This window comes from Arachis ipaensis, chromosome B10 (genome assembly GCF_059453495.1).
Source record: "Arachis ipaensis isolate K30076 ecotype BB chromosome B10, ASM5945349v1, whole genome shotgun sequence".
NCBI lineage: Eukaryota > Viridiplantae > Streptophyta > Magnoliopsida > Fabales > Fabaceae > Arachis > Arachis ipaensis.
Genome location: NC_142435.1, coordinates 41,296,478 through 41,303,689, shown reverse-complemented (window position 1 = coordinate 41,303,689; position 7,212 = coordinate 41,296,478). Strand labels below are relative to the sequence as shown.

At 34.6% G+C, this 7,212-nt stretch overlaps 1 long non-coding RNA gene across 1 annotated transcript; it reads left to right on the top strand.

Annotated features, from left to right (window-relative positions):
- Nucleotides 1–1,912: 1,912 nt before the first annotated feature.
- LOC148579811 (uncharacterized) lies at nucleotides 1,913–2,893 on the top strand. The gene is made up of 2 exons (XR_015881006.1): nucleotides 1,913–2,374; nucleotides 2,460–2,893. It is a non-coding gene; the product is annotated as an uncharacterized LOC148579811 (long non-coding RNA).
- Nucleotides 2,894–7,212: the final 4,319 nt, after the last annotated feature.

Below are 7,212 nucleotides of genomic sequence, written 5' to 3'. Positions count from 1 at the left end.
GCTTCTTGCATACAACGTTCTTTTATTTCCTCTCTTATTGCAGAGGTTACTCCACCAAAATTATTTTCAATTGTCCCTCTATTTATTTCTCTTATAAATCTTCCCATTATAAATTCATTAGCAGGATATGGAAGTTTTGTTATATACATACTAAGATAATGATTTTTATCTTCTTCTTTTAATTTGTAATAATGTATTCTATATTCACATATATATGACTCCACATTACATAAATCATATATCTGAATATTAGCTAAATGATTTTTTTCTTCTTGATATTCTTTATTATAGACTTCTTGTCTATGATCTATAATATTTTTTCCAAAAAATTCTTTATATAGAATCATCATTATATGTAATATCTTATCATAAGCTGTTGTTTTTGTTGCTAATTCTTCTATTATTTGGTTTTCTATTGATGTCATATAATCTCTTATAGTTCCTTTAGTATGAAATCCTATGTAATTCCAAATATCTCTTCCAGACAATTCACTAAGTTTTGGATTAGTAAAGGCTTCTAATAAGAAGGAATTTAACCAGTTTTTGAAAATTTCTTTTTCATTCTTTTTACAGTCTAAATCGAGCATTCTTTCTCCTTCCATTTCCTGGATTTTAGGAACATATTTTGATGGTATTTTTGTATATTTTGAATCTTTATTTATAAACCCCTTTTTAAAAGCATAATTATCAAAACCTGTTTCCCATTTAAATTGAGATTGATTATCCTTAGATGTTCCAGCTTCATTTTTTACTTGTATTGGAATTGCTGGTTCTTCGTCACTTGAATAATCTAGGATGTGTTCTTCATTTTCTATGTTTTCAAAATTTACTAATTCTTCTTCTATTTGAAATCCCTGTTCCATAATATTATTTTCTTGAGTCATTTTTAATTGTTTAAAAAGCATTGTAACTTCTTCTAATTTTTCTTCAATATTCATAATTTCAATGGTGGTTTTACTTTTAAATCTGTTATGTTGATTATATTTTGAAATTTTTCTTCTTTGGGATTCTCTTTTTCCTTATTTCTTTGAAATTTTATGGATACTAATATTTCTTCAAGCATATCTACTATAGAATTTAATTGTGGGTTAAAAGTATGATAAAGATGCGGGGAATCATTTCCATGGTAACATTTTTTAGAAATTCCGTGTGAAAAATAAGTTTTTTCAGGTTTTTGAAGTCCTTCAATAAAACTTATAGTAAAATCATTTTGTATTGATTTTAAGAATTCGGTATCATTACAGTTAACATTAGTTAAAATCATTAATTTTTGATCTATTAATTTTGATAATTTAATTATTTCTTCTCTTAAATCTTCTAATTTACTTTTTTCCATTAGGTGACGCTTTTCTTTGTGAAGAGTTACGGTTTCAAGTGAAAAATGTGGCTTTAGAATATGTGGATCAAAACTTGCTACGTAGGCATCTTTATCATAAAGTTATTTTTGGAAACTTTATATAAGTGGTGCCCTAGATATATACATAAACGTTAATACAGTCACATATTTGGTCTATGCATTGGCCCCTAATTTAAAAAAAAAATCATAGTTTCTTAAGGGGAATACGAAGAAGGTTTATCCTAAACTGTTGTTTTTGTTTTTGGAGCTTCCATGAGAAGGTTTATCTTAAACTGTTGTTTTTGTTTTTGGAGCTTCCATGAGAGGGATCACGTGAGGTTCAGTTTACTTAAAGAGGAATGCTAGGGAGCCAGCAATATTTGGGATTTATAGCCATCAAATAGCCATTAACGAGGCTTTTAATGGTGTGAGATTAATGTGAGATTTCATCCAATAGCTTACTCTTCTTTGATGGTTACATGCTGGCCAGAATCTGATAAAATTGCTGGCCCCCTAGACTTTTCCCTACTTAAATCCTCTATCTACTTCAATTATCACCAGATCTTACTAGAAGCTTTGAGAGTAAATTGTTAGTGCAGTTCCAGGAAAGTGCTACACACACAGCAATGGCACTGCGACCAGAAGGTGATTGTTATGTGGTGTTCAGGAGAAGGACGCTGGGAATATACTCCACCTAGGAAGCCGCTTCGGCTCATGTGGAGGGCTTCTCCTGAAATCTCCATCACCGGTACCGGAATTACGAAAAGGCATTGAACTTCCAAAGGGCTGCAACAGCCATTCCTGCTCGAGAGAGCGAATTACAGCTTCTTCCATCTCCAAACACGGCGGCAATCAGTGCGCATTTGATAAGTTCCTCATCTGGTACCACCTCTCGCCTTGACGACCCGCATCAACCTCCAATTGTGGAACAACGACGCAGAGAACTCTCACCGGCTAGTTGGTTCCATCAAGTGGTTCAAATCGGAACCCATGAATCCATGGCAACACAGACTAATTTGGAAGGGCACGGTGAACAAAGTAAATTGAAAAATTATATTTTTAAGTGAAACATCTTTCGTGAATTTGGTTTTTTAGTGGGCCTCTAATTTTGTGTTTGTCGCAGTTGGTACATCAATTCATCAGCTATAGGAGGTCGTGACGTCCTTGCAAGGCTATGTATCCCTAGCTTGAGATGGAGAAATGGGAGCTCACGATTCAGATAGGAGATATTATGTAACAATTGGCCAATATTTTTCAAGAGCCGAAGATCCCTAAATAAGCGGCAGTACTCTATGTTGAAGAAGACACTTTTGGGAGAGATCTACTTTTAGTTGTTAACATGGTTTGTTGTGGCTGTTTTGTTGTCTAATACAATTTGTGTCTGGTATTATTAGTTCGTAATGGGTCTCTCAGTTGTAGACTGTTCACACTAGGTTGTTGCAATTAGTTGTTGTTCTTTAACTTGGTTCGATCCTAGTTAAGCAATAAGTATCCCACAAAATATGTATCATTGAATGGTAACCTCCCCAATTAATGTAACTCGAAACCTTTCGTGTTCATGTGCTAGTAAAGTTTAAATTATTATTTTTGAATAATGTAACGATCAAATTCTAACTGATGACATGTTTATGAATATTTTTTAATTTTCATCTTGAAGATAACAAAATTTGAAATCTCTCTCCTTCCCTCCTATTTTGAACTGTGTGATGCCACTCACTTTAGGTGACCCTATGCCTTGTGAAAATATTTAACTTTTAGGAAGCATTTCAGGTGAGGGAGGTTATTGTGCTAGAAGTTCAGTACGCCATGCTTCTAAACCATTGAAATTTAATATAAAATATATGAAAGGATGAGCTAAAGAGAAAGAGGAATGATGTGATGCTGAATCAAATAAAGTGGGTGTATGGTAGTCAGGTAACTTATTTATCCGTTGTGGAGCGAGGTGTTTAAGATGTCCATAATGCCCAATACAGTGTGATGATGTGGATTGGCTTTTGTGATGGTCTCATGTAGCTGGCTTAGAATGAAATGGTGAGCCAAGCAAAAATAATGATGGACCTGTTGTGAAAGTTTGAGTGTTTATGATGGAAATTGGGCCCAGTATATATGCATTATATATCAACACTGTATATCAAATAAAGACAATTAAGTTAGGTTGGTCTAGTGGTTAGCTCACTAATCCGCTTAAATAAGTGTCGGAAATTCGAATCTCGCCTTGTGCATGCAGCAACTTATTGGCCAGCGACAAACCCTTAAATAGAACCCAGTACCGTGGCGGATTAATCCTTGGCCTGTCGGACTGGGAGATACCGTGGAAAAAAAAAAACTATATATTAAATGAATATAAGTAAATATATTAAAATATATTTATACTATTATAAAATAAAAAAATATTATATTTAATATTTTAAAAGTCAATTCCAAAATGAAATATATAGTCTTTGAATATTTAAAATTATACAATAGTAGAAGTGTAGAACACTAGATGAGGTTTTAATAAATAAATAAATATTATAATAAAGCTGCCATAACATTAAAATAATATAATAAATAATTTAAATATTAAACAATAAAATATTTTCGTTGCTAATCCCACGGCTAGCAAACAGTGAATTAGTGAATATTGTTGAAGGAATTGAAGTGGGACATTGAGCTTTATTTTTTTTATCATGGGCCGAGTCAAAAGACTCGAACCAGAAATAGTCCATAGTGATTAGCCAGTCTGCTTACACTGCCAAGCTTGGAAGAAGGTTGGGAATCCCACAGGTTCAGCTGTCCGATTAGCCTTAGCTCGCAAAATGTCCCCCTCCCCTGCCACCGGTCAAGCCTCTATACCACTTCGCCATGAACGTTGGCGCTATTATCGGTCCAATGCTCCGTTGACCTGCCGCACATATTTACACAACTCGTCCACCTCTTTACCAACCCCTCCATGTGGCTTGATCTTTATCAATCCAGATAACGACCCTCTCTCGATCCACATTACTCAGAAACACATCACGCACTAAAGCCGACCTGCATATACCCCCTGTAAAAGTAGCTCAACTCTGTTACTTTTATATTCTCCCTTCTTTTAGCTGCCCCTTATAGTCTTTTTCTTTCTTATCTCAAGGATACAATTGTCATTGCAAGCTTGAGTGTAGACAAATCTTTTCAAGCTACCGTTTCGTACATGGTATACCAATACTCCAATGAAGTACACTCGAGTAGTACCTGAAATGTATCCTAACTTTTATATTGAAGATGTCATTTAAATCCAAAATTTGCACCTCAAGCCTTCCTTTCTCTTTTGAACTGTGTGTTGCCACTCACTTTAGATAATCCGGAGCTTCTACATCTTTGTGAAAATATTTAACTTTTATATTGAAAATGCCATTGAAATCCAAAAAATTTGCACCTCAAGCCTTCTCTCGTCTTTTGAACTATGTGTTGTCATTCACTTTAGGTGACCCTAAGCTTCTGCATCTGTATTTAATTTTTATTTTGAAGACGTCATTTAAATCTAAATATGCACCATTATCCTTTCTTCTTCTTTTGAACTGTATGTTGCCACTCACTTTAGGGTACCTTAAGCTTCTGAGCGGAGAGACATGATGTAATCAATTTTGTTGTGGGCAAAGACAAAAGTTGTTGTAGTGGCATGGTAAAGTAAATCTATTAAATTTTATTTTCTTAATGACTTTTATATTTTGTTTTATTTTCCAGTCACAAAATGTGTATCCTTTAAGTAAGAAAGTAGATAGCATCAAGCCATCTTTAGGCATCCATAGGTGTTGCTGTAGGATTATCATTATTCATCCTACCTAATCAGGTCACTCTCCTTTACACTCAAAGGATGTAGGTAATCTTTTCCAAGAAAAAATCTTTTGAAGGTTGTAGAAGGTTTAGAGAAGGGGGTTGAATCTATGACCTTCTTTTCAGTTACAGTATTAACCCTTTTAAAACAAACTTGCTGTCTGAAACTGTTTGAACTAAGTAGCGAAAAATTTATGAGACAATTCCATTTTGTCTCATGAATATCATAAAACAGGACAGAGCAGAGAAGAGAAAAGCTAACACCACCATGTATCCTGGTTCGGTTGCCTTGTGCTATGCAACCTACGTCCAGTCTCCTCCACAACAATGGAGGAATTTCCATTATAGTCAAAGTATTACATACACCAATTCCACAGGATTAACACAATCCTTTCACTCTCAAGTTCTAACCTAACTTGACATTGGCTATGCTAATATCTAACTCTTCACTCTTAGTGCTCACCCAACTAAGAAAGGGGTACCTCACTGGTACTGGATACAAGACACAAACTTACCTAAAGAAATCTGAAAATAACTCTAGGCTTTTCTCTCAAGTGTATCACTCAGCCTCTTTCCACTCATGGCTTTTACTTGAGCTCTCTCATTATGCGTTTTCACTCAAAAAATTACAGAAAGATAAACATTGAAAAGTAAATTACAATCTGTAAAATATGAAGGAGATTGATGCTTCAACAGCCTCTTTGCTATGTGATAAACCATATTAGCAAGCCTCTGATTCAGTTCTTCATTCTGGCGAAATGCTCCTTTTACTAGGAAACACTGTCCAGTTAGATGAACTTCTTCAAAGAACACTTCTCAGAACAAAACCTCTATGCTCTGGTTATCTCTCCTTGCTTTCAAAATGAACAAAAATCTTCTTTTTATCTCCCTGCCTGTTGCTTGGTTGCTCTTCCTAGGTCAACTTCTTGAGCTTTGTGCTTCACCAACCCAGCCGTTCACTTTCTTCCATTTTTACTCAAATTAGGGACTTTTCTTCTGACCTTCTCTTATTGACCGAAATCCATAGGAAAGCAGAAAACAGATATCCTCAATGGTAAACCCAGATCTTAGCCATTGAGAAACTACTTGTTCCCCAAGACTCATTTGTGACCGTAGATACACAGCAGAGTTGAACAGAAATCAACTTTTCCATGAATACCATTTTTGGACTAGCAGAGAGTTGGGAAGAAGAGAAGAAAATGAGATGCATGTAGAAGGAAATGAAAATCACCTTTAGCTTCTGACTTTTTCTTGACACAGATTGATGTGGGTGATTAGACTTCACTCTTTCTTGCTTAATCTTTCTCTTTCTTGCTTCTTTGGTGATTAGCTTAGGGAAGAAGCTCTATCTCTCTCTCTCTCTCTCTATCTCTCTCTCTCTCACTTTTCTGATTTTTGACCAAAACACAAAAGTGAATGTTGCTTTTGGTGTGAGAGTAAATTGGAGGGATTTTCTTGCTGAAACCAAATCGGGCTTGGGTTGGTTATCACTCAAGTTCAGCCCGTTAGATTTCTTTGTCTCAGCTGGTTTCAATTGTTTGAATCCTTTTGGGCTTGTTTAATGATTTGTAGCCCACCAGATTTGTTTCTTATTTTCCATCCTCTTGGGCTACTGCAATGATGAATTTTGGCCTGCAACAATAAATAATCAACCTCATATAATCATAAACAATCAACACTAATTATTTACTTTGCCCAATAAAATCATGTTTGTCATCATTAATTAATTTAGTTAATTTCTTAACTTAACATCCTTCATTACCAATGTGTTGTCACTTCAAGAAGCTTTTATGGAGGGTCACTTCCTTAATATATTTATGAGGAAGCCAAATCTCATTATCAAGGGTTCTAATTTTTTTTGAGATAAAGCTGCTGATGAGCGGATATTTTATACGCTTTTTGGTGATATTTTCATGTAGTTTTTAGTATGTTTTAGTTACTTTTTATTATATTTTTATTAGTTTTTATGCAAAAATCACATTTCTAGACTTTACTATGAGTTTGTGTGTTTTTTTTGTAATTTCAGGTATTTTCTGGCTGAAATTGAGGGACCTAAGCAAAAATCTGATTCAGAGGCTGAG